Source organism: Rhinolophus sinicus, linkage group LG02, assembly GCF_036562045.2.
Source record: "Rhinolophus sinicus isolate RSC01 linkage group LG02, ASM3656204v1, whole genome shotgun sequence".
NCBI lineage: Eukaryota > Metazoa > Chordata > Mammalia > Chiroptera > Rhinolophidae > Rhinolophus > Rhinolophus sinicus.
This window is the reverse complement of record NC_133752.1, coordinates 61,969,999-61,985,275: the sequence shown is the minus strand read 5'-3', so window position 1 is coordinate 61,985,275 and position 15,277 is coordinate 61,969,999. Positions and strand designations below refer to the sequence as shown.

The window sequence follows — 15,277 nt, the reverse complement described above, 5'->3', positions numbered from 1 at the left end:
TATTCTTTCTTAGAGAAGTATATTCTAGGCTAGCTGTTATTAGTCATGAGTATCTTCATCCACAAGGCTGGACTCGTCATAGGGTCTTCAAACGCAGCTGCATATTGGAGTCAATTTATTTCAGGTTCTACTGTCACATGTGTTTGAGGGAAAGTGAAAATGTTTATTAAATTTCTTAGTGGTTGTGTTTACAAATTTGTTTGCCAGCATGCTATGTTATTCCGTATCCCAATCTGGAAGCCACTGTGCAATATGAGGTGTCCTATCTTCATTCTCAAAATACACCTGGGCTAAGGGAATGCTTTCTACTTTTAATCATTTCACTGATCTTCTCAATAAGGAGACCCTTATTGTTTGTGATTAAATGAGAATCTGTAACTAACTAATTCAATGTCCTTTGTGATATATGATAATTTGGATTCAATTGTGTTATTCTTGCAAGCCCCTAGGTAATTAGATAACCAAATATAATAATGTTTTAGTAAGTTTGGAGTCCTCTGCTCTATTAAATTAATAACTATTGGTAGCTCATCAGCAAGATTTTCAAAAGGTGGGGATTTTCTCAGCAATGCAGCATGGCACTTTTTTGTTCACTGGTGGGATGAATTTCCAAAATATTCAAATAGACATGCTTCAGTCTATTGAAAAAAAATGAAACAGAAAACTAACCAAATGCATCGTAATGGCTTTCTCTGTGTAGCTGGAAACAGACACTCTACCATGTTCCTACCTTTTTAAGGACAGAAACTGACTTAATTATCACTGCTATTTTTTCAGGCCTCTTTTGCACATGGCATACTCATGAGAACAATACATGTTTTCTAAAGATAAGATTGGACAGAGGGCATAAGAATGGAGACTTGCGGTGAGGAGGATCTATCTCTGGGTAAATATGGAAGGGCAGGTAGTAATGAGAATCTGAAAGTGATGGCAGAGAGGGCTAAAGATCAAAGAGTGACAGTAGTTCTAAGAGGGAAATTCATAGCTATACAGGCCTACCTCAAGAAACAAGAAAAATCCCCAAAGAACAGTCTAACTATACAACTAAAGGAAGCAGGGGGAAAAAAGAACAAACAAAACCCAAAGTAAACAGAATACAGAATATAGTTAAGGACAGAGCAGAAAGAAACAAAAGAGAAATTTAAACAACAATAGAAAAGATCAATAAAACTAAGAGCTGATTCTATGAAAATAAAAACAAAATTGATTAACTTTTAGCTAAACTCATCAGGAAGAAAAGTGAGACCCAATAAATAAAATCACAATTGAAAGAGAATTTGAAATTGACATCACAGAAATAGTCATTAAGGAATACTACAAACAATTATATGCCGACAAGTTTGATGTTCTAGAAGAGACTCGTAAATTTCTAGAAGTATATAACCTTCCAAAACTGAAACTGAACCAGGAAGAAATACAAAATCAAACAGACCAGTTATTAGCAATAAAATTGAAGTTGTAATAAAAACAACAACAACAAACTTGAAACAAATAAAAGTCCAGGACCAGATGGCTTCACAGGTGAATTCTACCAAATATTCAAAGAAGAATTAAAAACTATCCTTCTAAAATATGTCAAAAATTGAAGAGGAAGAAATGCTTCCATACTCATTCTACAAAGTGAGCAAGCCCCTGATACTAGAACCAGACAAAGACAGTAAAAAAAAAAAAAAGAAAGAAAAAGAAAATTACAGGCCAATATCTTTCATGAACCTAGATTCAAAATTTCTCAATAAAATATTAGCAAACCAGAAGAAACAATACCTGATTATACACCAAGACCAAATGAGATTCATCCTAAGGATGCAAGGATGGTTCAACATCTGTAAATCAATCAACATGACATCACATTAAGAAAATAAAGGACAAAACTCATAATATCATATCAATGGGTTGAAAAGCATTTGACAAAATTCAACATAATTTTATGATAAAAATGTCTATGAAGGAACATACCTCAACATAAGCAGGTATTTAAATGTTTGCCTTCATGATAATAAAACCCCAAGAACTGCAAAGTGTAACACATTCCTCGAGAATGCTCTCCTAGAGTGATTGGGTGATGGTGACAAACACTGAAGCAGACCCAGTCAAAATAATTCAAACTACCTTATTGAATATAAATAAAGAATTTGTACATGAAAGAAATAAACATGAAATCTCAGAAAAAGATGTATATACATATTCATATACATGCTAAAGGAATATATATATATATTCCTTTAGCAATTGCAGCAACAAGAATAAAATCCCTAGGAATAAACTTAACCAAGGATGTGAAAGACCTATATGCTGAAAACTATAAGATATTTTTTAAAGAAATTGAAGAAGACACAAAGAAATGGAAAGATATTCCGTTCTCATGGATTGGGAGAATCAACACAGTTAAAATGGTCATATTACCCAAAGCAATATACAGATTTAATGCAATCCCCAACAAAATCCCAATGGCATTTTTTAAAGAAATAGAACAAAAAATCATCAGATTCGCATGGAACCACAAAAGACCTTGAATAGCCAAAGCAATCCTAAGAAAAAAGTACAATGCTGGAGGTATCACATTCCTTGACTTCAGCTTGTACTACAGGGCAACAATAATCAAAACAGCATGGTATTGGCAGAAAAACAGACACACAAACCAATGTGATAGAATTGAGAACCCAGAAATAAACCCACATAAATATGGACAGATAATTTTTGACAAAGAAGCAAAAAATATATAATGGAGAAAAGACAGCCTCTTCAATAAATGGTGCTGGGAGAATTGGAAAGCCACGTGCAAAAGAATTAAACTGGATTGCTATCTGTCACCATGTACCAAAATTAATTCAAAATGGATCAAAGACTGAAGCATGAGACCTGAAACAATAAACTGCATAGAAGAAAACATAGTTACTAAACTTTTGGACCTTGGGTTCAAAGAACATTTTATGAATTTGACCCCAAAGATAAGGGAAGTAAAAACTAAAATAAATGAATGGGACTATATCAAACTCAAAAGCTTCTGCACAGCAAAAGAAAAAAAATTCAAAATAAAGAGACAATCAACTGAATGGGAGAAGATTTTTGCAAATAGCACCTATTTGAAGATTTTTGCTAACATGCAAAATATAAAAGGAACTCATACACTCAACAACAAAAAAAACAAACAACCCAATTGATAAAATGGGCAGAGGACCTGAAGAAACATTTTTCCAAAGAGGACATACAAATGGCAAATAGACATATGAAAAAATTATCAACATCACTAATCATCAGAGAAATGAAAATAAAAACCACAATGAGATATCACCTCACCCTAGTTAGAATGGCTATCATCAACACGACAAATAGTAACAAGTGTTGGAGAGACTGTGGAAAAAAAGGAACCCTCATACATTGTTGGTGGGAATGCAGATTGGTGCAGCTGCTATGGAAGGCAGTGTGGAGATTCCTCAAAAAATTAAGAATAGAATTACCATACGACCCAGCAATCCCTTTTTTGGTTATCTACCCCCAAAATGAAACATTTATCCATAAAGACATGTGTGCTTCAATGTTCATTGCAGCTTTATTTACAGTGGTCAAGACATGGAAACCAAAATGACGTTCGATAGATAAATGGATAAAGAAGTTATGGTATATATACATAGTGGAATACTATTCGGTGGTAAGAAAAGATGATACAGTACCATTTGTGACAACATGGATAGATTTTGAGATTACAATCCTAAGCGAAATAAGTCAGACAGCAAAAGTAGAGAACCATATAATTTCACTGATATGTGGTATATAACACTGAAAAAAAACAAAAGAACAAGACAAACAAATGAAGGAACAAAAACTCATAGACATAGACAATAGTTTAGGGGGTACCAGACGGTAAGGGGGGAGGGGAGCTCTAGAAGAGGGTAAACGGGGTCTAATATATGGTGATGGAAAGAGAACTGACTCTGGGTGGTGAACACACAATGTGAGATATAGATAATTTATTACAGAATTGTACACATGAAATCTATGTAACTTTACTAAAAATTGTCACCCCAATAAACTTTAATTAAAAAAAAAAACACACAAAAAATAGGCAATGACTTGGAGCTAATGGGCCCTGGAGAATCACACTGTTCCCCAATACTTCAATTAAAAAAAAAATCAAACAAACAAACAAAAATAAACTAATTCCTGTGGAGAAATATACACAACCACTTCACCTCCAGAGAAAATCTTTTCATAGTCAGGATACATTTGGAAATCCCTGTCTGTCTGATTTCTATCCAATAATCCTACAGGACAGCTGGTTAGTTGGCATTCTATGCTTAAGAAATAGACCAAAATAATTACTGAGGAAATTAGTGTAATGGTTAAGATCAATTCTTAAATTAGGAGCATTGATTTAAATCTATGGTCTGCTGCTTAATAGTCATGTAGTCTTAGGCAGGTTCTGTATAATTTTTTCAATGTGAAAAATGGTGATGATAATATAACAGACTGCTAGGGTTGGTGATAGAATTAAATGTGTTAACATTTATGAAAGCCTTATGTGTAGTGAAAGCAATATAAGTATTAGCTATTATTATTAACAATAACTACCTTTGAAAAATTTCCATTTCATAATTAATAATTATGAGTTAGCAATACAGGAATAGCAGGCAGTCAGGTAAACAAAGAACATGAAGGAAAAAGACCAAGATAGAAAAACAAAAGCACTAATCCAAATATAATGCATACAAATTAAGAAACAGAAAAAAACTTAAAAAAAATTTTATTTAGTATCCTCAAAAATATTTAGAAAAAAACAAAGAGAAAAGAAAAGGCAGCTATGCATAGAGAAAATCAGGGAATAATTCAGATTATATAATTTGATTATACATTGATAAATATGAATTCTAACATTTTTCAATAAAATAAAAATATTTTATGTAATAAAATAAAACACATGAAAAATTGAATATATACTATAAAAGATATAACTAAGGAAATAACCCAAAATATAATTCACAAAGTATAAAGAAAAGAAAAACATAACAAAAGGTTACATAAAATCGTGGAATCGCAAACTCCAACATTTGACTAATTGGAATTCCAGAAGGTGAGAATAATACCAGAAGTTAAGAAAATTAACAGAAAAGAAGTAAAAGACTTTAAATTTAATATGTAAAATGAAATACACAAGAATATCCAAGAACATTTTGAAAAATAAATACTTTGAATTAGAGAAGGTAAACATGCCCTACCAAATGTCATAACATGGTAAAGTTACAGTAATTAAAAATGTATGTTCTTGGTGTAAGGACAGTAAAATGTCTTAATGGAACATGTTAGGTCTAGATAGAAAAGTGTGTATAAAAAGTAAAGTAATACATGGTCAAGATCATATTAAATTTGTGATCCAAAAGTGTAGAGTTGACTTTACAACAAACATATGCCCACCTATATGCATAAAAATTCTTGGTAGGTTTACAACATACACAGTTAGAAGAAAATATGGAAAACTTAAAAAACAATTTATCGCTGCAAACTTACCAGGCATATTGTAACCTAGAAGTCATAAAGGCAAGTATCACTATACTTTACTGAATAAATATTTAAATAGTGCATTAGCAAAAGAAACCAGAAATACAATTTAAGAAGGAAGGAAGGGAAGAAGGGGGGGGGGGGGAAGGAAGGAAGACAAGAAGAACAAAGTTATTCATGCATTCATATGTATGTACACACACACACACACACACACACACACACACCCACCACCACCACCTTTGATTTAAATATCCGCTTTTACTGTCATACCAGCTGGCTCTTAAGTTATGTGGAAATTAATGATGTGATAGGGATTCATTAAATTCAAGAGCGAGTTTCCTCATTATCAGGTACAGTAAATACTCATTTATAAAGTGTAATTTAATGAGATGGCAGACAGAAAAATTTATGTACAAAATATTAATTCTACTGCCTAATATTTTATTATTTTGAATTGTAAAGGCCCAAAATCTTAATATCACTGGGTATACTCATGAATAAAGACTTGATCAATGACACAATATACATTTGGAAACATTATCTGGTGTAAGATGTAAAATAAGTACCTAACCTGAGAGAGAAGATGCTTATCCTTATCATTAAAAAGGAAAAATACAAGGACAGTATACAGAATCTCTTCACTTCAAATTTTTGTGTAGTGTCAATATGGTATATATATGCCACTTGTATGATTATCACTTTGAGGTTATTTGAATAAGGCATTTGATTAATGCAAACACCACAAATGCTATAAAGTCATCCATTCAATGAACAAATATTTATTGAACACCAACTGGGACTGCACTCTGTTAGGCACTAGAAATTTACAAGGAGGAGGAGGAGGAGAATCAGCAGAAAAAACATAAGCAGAAGAGGAAGGGGAGGTGTAGGGAGCAGAAAAGAGGGAGGAGGAAGGGGGAGGAGAAGAAGGTGAAAAAGAAGCAGCACCAGAAGAGGAGGCGGCAGCACATCAGCAGCAGCAAGACAAAGGAGAAGTAATTGCTAGAGTTCATTTAGTGCTTATTAAGTGCCAAACGCTATGCCAGTTTCTCGATGTACATCATCTCTAATTCTACAAATAGGAAAAAAAATAGTGTAACAGGTATCATTATCTGCCTTTTGTTGATGAGGGAACTAAAACATTAAGGAAACAACAATTTGTAAATGAAGGAATATTATACAAAAGTGAGTCCACTCGAGAAAGATGTACATGACTTATTGCAGGCACATTTTACTGAATATGTACACATTATTTCATAACTATATGTCCAGATGCATGAAGCATTCACTATAATAGCTAACATCCATTGCCTTACATACTCATGTCAGCAAATACCTATCAGTAGGTAATGAATTACCAGGTTGGTGGCACAGGCAAGATTTAATATCAATGTACGTTTTCTGATTAGATTCATACTTTAACAGTTTTCTTATTCTTATTATGTGTTTTGCACAAACTTTTAGAACATATTTATTCATATTTTTAACTACATTGTAGATCATTGTGTCAGTAAATGTCAAGAATTTTTAGCAATATACCCCAGGTAAGTGTGCATGTACATACACACACACACACAAATACACAGAGGTTTAACTCTAACAATATATATAAATAACTATTCTATATTTTGGAAATTTCCTTATCTGAAGTTAATAAATAAGAGCATACAAGTCAAAGGGTTTTCAGATCCATGGATGTGAATTGTTTCTCATATCACCTTCAATAAATCATACCTTTTGGTGTCTATACTCTGGGGTAGTTGTCTCCCGTATTGACTGTAGACTTACCTATGTGACTTGATTTAGTCAATGTGGTATCTGTAACCCTGAGGTGAGCAGAGGTGTTTGTGGACTGGTGGCTTGCAGTCTTGAAAACCTGAGAATAATGTGGACAAAAATATTAAGAAGAAAGTCCCTTCCATGCCAGCTGTTCTAGCTGAGCCTAGCACTCAGCTGACCCAGGAAAATGCAAACTGAGCCCAGCAGAAGAAACACCTGGTCAACCACTAGAATCATGAGAAATAATACATTGTTCTCATTTTAAGTCACTAAATGTTGGGTTGATTTGTTATGCAGCAATAGATAGCTGGCACTCATTGGCCTTTTATTCTGTTACTCACAGTTTAGTCATGTTGGGAAAGTATCAAACTCTCTGAGAATTTTTCTCATTGTTAATGTCAGGATAATAATTACAGCCCAAATTGCATAGAGTTTACTATGTAATCCTCATCACATTTAATCTTGTGGTACCCCTATGGACAGTGCAGTTATTGTCTCCATTTCTTGGAAGAGAAAATAGAAAAGAGGTAAACAAATCTGTCAAAGTTACACATCAACTAAAAAGTGGCTTTAGAGTCTGTGCTTTGAATTTTTATTTGATACAGACAGGTTTGTGCTAGTCTTTAAACAAGAACACCTCTCTCCTCTCCTCCCCTCCCCTCCCATCCCTTCTCTCTTCTAGTCCTTATTTTTTCTCCTCCTTCTCCTTCTTCTTCCCTCCCTCCCTAAGTGTCCTGCTTGTTGTCAGCTTCGATATACTCATATATCAATTCAATTTTAATGGCCGGTAATTCTTTCTGGTCAGTTGTGGAATTTGTCTCTCTAGCCACCTGTATTCCACTAGTAAAACCAGCCACCTGGTTTTACTAGAGAAATCTTTCTCTCCTGTAAAATCCTACATTGTTCTATTGTACTCTGGAGAGTAGTCCATCTGCTTCTGCTGGTTTATACATAACAAGCTCTGCTTAGGAACCTAAAAGGACATAAATCTAGAACTACAGATCCATGCTTGTCAGTGCCATATAACACAACTCTTGTTCAGTAATTATGTATGATAAACATCCTCATTATAATACATCTCATCCACTAAGGTGGTCTGCTAACACACACATAACACTGGTTTATAGGCATAACTAGACTATACACAGCTTTTTAATGTGCCATTTCCTGAACAGAGAGACTTCTTTTTATCTTTTTCAAGATTATTCAAATGATGATGCCTTGCATACTGAATGCACCATTTACATTCTATTAAAATTTGAGGCCTCAACCTCTCCAAATTAATGTGCTCCAAATAGGTTTGCTTTCCTTTCAGTGGTTCATTAAGAGCAATATGTTTTAGGCTCTAGAGATTTATTATTGACAAATTGTGAAAATTATGCTTCTAAATAATTTTATTTTTAGATTCTCTCTAAGCAGTCTTTCCCTCCATGTTCTAGTAAGCCATATTTATTCATTAGGGTTTGATAAATCAAATTTCATAAAAGTGAACAAAATGAATTCACATCCAAAGCAACTGAATATAATGTTGGTTATTTGTTCCACAGACACAATACTTGGCCTAGTCAAGAACCCTCCAACTCTACATATTTGACAAATTCAAAAATATTTTTATAAAATGTTGTCAAAGAAAATTGATGAGATACTATATGGTTGTACAAAGTTTATGGAACAGGAATAAAGCCCCTTTTCCTTGTAGTGATGTTTAAAAATATTTTAAATTCAAGAAAGTGAGCAGCATGTATACTTTTTAGGGTATTTGAAATCCCAGATATATATAGCTTTTAAAATGCTGCATTGTCTGATTATGACAGCCAGCACACCTGGAGTATGAAGAAAAAGTGCCAGAAATCTTATAATTTTGAGCAATATATATGAACTTGAAATGAATTATAGCTTCTTCTGGGAAAACCAAAAACTCAAAGTCTATGTAATGAGATTTTAGAAAGATTACATGCAAGATCTTGTTCTTCTTCTTCCTGTTCTCTTTCACTCTTTAGAGGTAATTTCATATGCATGCAAAAGAAACCTGACTTATTCCCTAAGAGGATTTCTGGAGAATTTACATTCTGATTTGCTCTTCTTTTGCCAAGAAAGACTCACCACATCCACTTGTGGTCTATATAAGGTTCTTAACACAGGAGGAAGAGAAGAAAGATAAACTTTAGAAAAATAACTCGGGATACTTGAAATAATATTTACATGAACCTATTTCCCTCTTTCTTTTAAAAATATTTCCTTACAAATACGTCTTATTTAAGATACTTTTATGCCTACTTATTTTAAGACATGCCTATTTATTAGGCTGGTGCAAAGGTAATTGTGGTTTAAAAGGTTAAACATAATTCCAAAAACTGCAATTACTTTTGCACCAACCTAATATCTACCTATCTCCCTTTCAGTATCTGCAAATTAATATTGCCCAAATAACTTTACTTTTTTTTTTCAGTTTTCCATATTTTTAAAGAACATCTAAGAGTCATTCTATAGGCTATATACATTAATTATCAGCACATTATAAAAACACACTTTTAACTATAGTTTTAATTTTTTTTCCAGAACTTGTTTTCCAGTAAATGATCTTACCTACATGTTTTGTTAAGCAGTATTTGTCCATCAGTATACACTAAGATCAACTTAAATGTAAAATATATGAATAATGAATCTATATGTATATTCATATGTATGTAGTTATACCCTATAATGTGCTTTTGCTTCAGTCTTTTATAAAATTCATGGAGAGAAAAATATCTGTTTCTGGCTAATGTTGTAATGAAGGAGAAAAAATAATCTCCAGATATATTTTATAATTATTAAATTATTTTACATTTTCCATGGAGAATTGATAATCAAACAGGGCACATTCCCATATGTGCCTTTTCCAGTGATCATTTTTCATTTTTCACCACCAAGGGTGGAATCGTCTCTTCACTTTGAAACAATAGGGGCCTCCTAGTGGTAGGAACATGCTTCCACCTGCAGGTGGCCCCAGGTCCGACCCCACTGAATCTATAGGATGTGCTTCAGGAAGGCTTCATCGTGGATACAGCCATTGCTGTCCTCATGTCCTGCCAGAACTGTCTCCACCTCCTCTTCAGTCATCTTCTCTCCCAGGATGGTCAGGACATGTCTGAGCTCTACTCCGATGACTTTACCGTTCACTTCTTTGTCAAACACCCGAAGCCTCTCCAGGTAGTCCTCATATTTGCCTCAGTCCCGATTCTTGTCCACTGCCTGGGACATGGGTAGGAAAATCTCGAAGTCCACATGCCGGGACTTCAATTAATCACTCTTAGGGCTCCCCAGAACCTTGAGCCCCTCGCGTTGATGGGGTTCTGGTCCCCGGCTCTCATCACATCCCCACAATGGCTGTACAGGATCTTGCCATCCCCTACTTGGTCAAACAGCTCCAAGACCTCCTTGAACTCCTCCAGCTGGTCCTTATTAAACTCAACCACCACTTTGGAGAGAATGATCAGGGGATCCCGGGTTTTCTCAGAGGCTGGAGGGACAACTACCACTGGCTCAGCCTTGGTCTTGGCTGGCGGGATCCCTGCTGCTGCTGGCTTGGCAGCAGGCTTGGACACAGAGGGCCCCGCTGGTTTCTTCACAGGGACATCCTTCTTGGGAGGCCTGATGTCCGGTAGCCAAAGGACAGTGTGCGGATGGGGGCACGCATCTCCTGCGGGATCCAGGCAAGGCTTCATTTTTTATTTTTTTTTAACCAATCTTTAGTGGATTTAACTATCTTATGTTTGTTTATCCTCTGTAGTTCCTGCTGTAAGACAGTCCTTGGCATGCATTGCTTCTTGTCCATTATTGTTCACTCATATTTTAAATAGATGATGAATATAGATCAGATATATAATTGCTCCATATAATATTTCTATATAGCTAATTATTGTCAAACCCTGCTTACTTCTCCTCCCAGGAAATTGTAGGTTGAGTAAAATGTGTTGTTTGTCCAAGATGAAGAGATGGAGAAGGAGGTTATTATAGGAAATCTCCAGGTATCTTTAAATGAAGAATGGAAGTTAAACAACTGAATCTCTGCCATCTTATAGCTGGCTTCTTGACACAAATCTATAAATATGCTCGTCCCATATGCATAAAACTTTTATATCTATCAAGCAACCAGAGGAAAACAATATTGGGATATCTTATTTGACTAAAATATTAATTTGTCACAAATTATGTTTTAAGTATGCTACTTTATGTGTAATATTAAGACATTACTGATATATGAATGATTTAAAACAAAGATTGCTAACTGTGTGTTTTTCAAAAATTTCACAACACATTTGATCACCCAAAACATTCAACCACCTTTTAATTTTAAAGGAATATGTTGTAGGATATTGCGAAATATATTTGCTTGGCCTTAGAGACTCTGGGTTTTATTCTGTGTTCATCCTGTAACAAGTAGAATATAATCTCCTTTTCATTAGAAGTGAGATAGTTAAAAGAAAAGAGCACTAATATACAATCTTTCTAATTAAAATTTTTATCATGGTAGTTGATATCACTCATATATAATGGGACCCAAAAATTTATCACCTATTCTAAGACAGGCCATTGACTTCTCCTGCTTCTTCTGACCCAACACCCATCCCCCACAACATCATGCTTATCATCATCTGAATTCACTTTATTTTTTTATACACAGACATCTATGAGAGACTATGTTAAGTGAACTCTTGCTAACATTTCTGTTGTCTTTCATCCCTGACAATTCACCTAAGGTCTAATAAAATTAATAATAATAATAATAATAATAATAAAACAACCAGATAAACCTTTGCTTCCTCTCTGATGTTGCTTTATGCAGGCAACAAAACAAAACAAATAAACAAACAAAATGAAATCATTGTGACCATGAAACTTAGAACAAATTCATGTTATTTAGGTTCAGTTATGTCCCAGTCCTGTCTGACATACCATCTCTTAATCTCTAGTTGATTATCATACTTAGAAGAATAGCTACTATCTTTTAAATTTTCCTCATAAAAACTTCCAACAAATTAAAGTAGAGGATGAGAAATCTTCACTGGTGAATTCACTAAACAGTTATAGAAGCATTAACCCCAATATTTCTCAAACCCTTCCAAAAAATAGAAGAGGAGGGAATGCTTTCAAACTCATTGTATGAGGTCAGCATTACCCTGATACCAAACCAGAAAAGGATGTCACAAGAAAATTATAGGCCAATATCCCTGATGACATACATGCAAAATGCCTCAGTAAAATATTAGCAAACTAAATTCAACAATATTTTTAAGGAAGCATATACCATGATCAAGTGGGGTTTATTCAGAGATGAAAGGATGGATCAACACCCTCAAATCAATCTGTGTAATATACCCCATTAACAAAATGAAAAATAAAAGTCAAACGACCATTTCAGTAAATGCAGAGAAAGCATTTGACAAAATTCAATACTCATTCATGCTAAAAACTCACAAAAAGTGGGTATAGAGGGATTGTACTTCAACATATAAAGGCCATATCTGACATGTCCATAGCTGACATCATATTCAATGGTGAAAAGCTGAAAGCTTTTTATCCATGACCAGGAACTACACAAGAATATCAATTTTGCCATTTTTATTCAACATACTGCTGGGAAACCTAAAGAGGGCAATTAGACAAGAAAAAGAAATAAAAGGCATTTAAATTGGAAAGGAAGACGTCAAACATACTGTTTTCAGATACTACAATATTATTCAGAAAACCCTAAAGACTCTATTAAAAACAACAACAAAAACATACTATAAGAACTAATCAGAAAATTCAGTAAAGTTGTAGGTTACAAAATCATTATACAAAACTGTTATGTTACTTATACACTAAAGCAAACTATCAGAAAAATAAATTAAGAAAACATTATCATTTACAGTTCCACTATAGTTCGTCTTGAAGCCACAACCGATCTGTGCTATTTCTCTCCTCTAATATTCTTATCAATTCCCCTCAACCTCAGCTAGCACCTCTGCTGGATTGGGTGACTTATCTGTTGGGGTGACACAGATTTTCATTTGTAAGAAGTTTGAGCCCGTAGGCACCATGCTATTTCCTTTTCCCATCCAAAGTGGGCAAGGAGATGCCAAAAGATGCTCAAGTGAATCAGTTAGATGTTAATCAAATTCTTCCCTTTGCTTTCACCTAAAAGTAGTTCTATCTCCAGTTGATGATCACAGTTACCCTGCTAGAATGGTGATACCCCCTTTTTGCCTTCAGTCTCTGAGCACAATAAGTCATGATATCTGAGGAATCTCTAAAACTGAAAATTAATGAGATTCTTGCTGTATGACCAAAGGAAAATATGCCCACTCTGGGTACGAGAGGAGCAAGCATAGAAAGCAAAATTTCTCAAAGCGAGTCATTGAGAGTGATAATAAGCGGGGCCATTCCTATTTCTAAACTTTGTTCCCAGGATCAACACACATAATGGTCATTAATTTGGAATGTGTACTACATCTTTATGGAGAGCATGTCATCCTTGTAGGCTAATATCTCTAAGCAGGTACCTCAACATCTTCAGAAAGCATTTCTCTCATTCTATTAAGGTGGTAGTTTTCTGGAAAGTATAGTGTATAATAAAACCAGGAGATCCAACGGTCATTTGTCAATCACCACACTTATTTTCCTATAAAATGAGACTGTGTGTTTGATACAATGTTCTATAGGAGAAAAAGTACACTAAATCCTTAGATAGTAATACTGATGGAAGCTCTCTTGGCAAGAAATGCAAACCAGTGCTTGGAATATGTGTTGATTCCAGTTAAGATGAAGTGCTGAACCATCCAGGATGATAGGGGCCCAACCTAACAGTAGTGAGTGTAGCTTGATGAGCCATGGTACATGCAGGCCCATGCACCTTCTTCTAGTCCTGGCCTACAATGGATGCCTAACACTCAGCTTCTTAGTGATGTCAGTACCCCTCTCATCAAGCCATTCTTCGTGCCTTTGCTAAGTATAGTGTTTTTGAAGAACTCTTGGAGCATATATTCAACTTTTATAGCATTATATAATATAACCATTTTAACAGTCTACTTCTATAAGTCTTGATCATTTTCTCAACTATCATTTATACCTTATTTACTGTGGGCCATCTCTCTCTTTAACCTTCCAAAATCCATACTAAAATCATCATCCAGATGCCTTACCAGCAAGGTGTTCCCATATTGATACACTCTCCCTTTTCCTCATCCATAGTGTCACATGGATAAAATAGCATCCAAATTTAGAATAATCAAATTTTATGTTTCAATTCCCTTGATCTAGAACCTGAAGATTAAGTCCCATGAATGTTATACTGATTCTAGCTGGTAAATATAGACCAGATCTTGCAGCTATTTTAGTAGTATTCCTGGCTCAAACATGTTGTAACTAAGCCTTATTATTGCGCTGGTGGGTAAGGGTTTAAGAAGAGGATCTTTAAAGTTCGAGTCTGTTGATTTGCAAGGCAGAGACATTGCAATGTCTTTAATTAAGTGGGTAACGTTAGCCTTTAACAGGGAGCAAACAATTTCTGCAGACTCAGAGAGTTCAGGAAAGTATGAGAATTTGAAATTACGTTAGGCCTGGGCCCAGATATTCCCGTCCGTGTTTTAAGAGCCCACTTCCTCCAAGTCTTGACCTAGCTGGGAAGATCTGCCAGGATCTAGAATTCAACATTCTCTAAAGCACTGATAAATGACTGAAAATGTCACATAAAAACGTCAAATCACTATATTATACACTTGAAACTAATATAACCAATATAAGCTTATATACAAACTATACTTAAATTAGGAAAAAAAAAGTTTTTTGAGGAATGCTGTACTATCAAGATCAGCTCAGTACCTGGAGTAAATAAAGTGTGAGAAATTCGATAGTTAAAAACAACAACAAACAAACCAAAACACAAAAACAAAAACAAAACCAAAAAACCCTCTTGGTAGATCCCACAGGGAGCTCTGGATATGGGATGGCTTTGCAGAGTTGCTTGCATTGAAACAGG

The 15,277-nt window shown here is 34.6% G+C and overlaps 1 pseudogene; it reads right to left on the bottom strand.

Annotated features, from left to right (window-relative positions):
- Positions 1–10,197: 10,197 nt before the first annotated feature.
- On the bottom strand, positions 10,198–10,982 carry LOC109456112 (myosin light chain 6B; annotated as a pseudogene).
- Between the last annotated feature and the right edge of the window lie 4,295 nt (positions 10,983–15,277).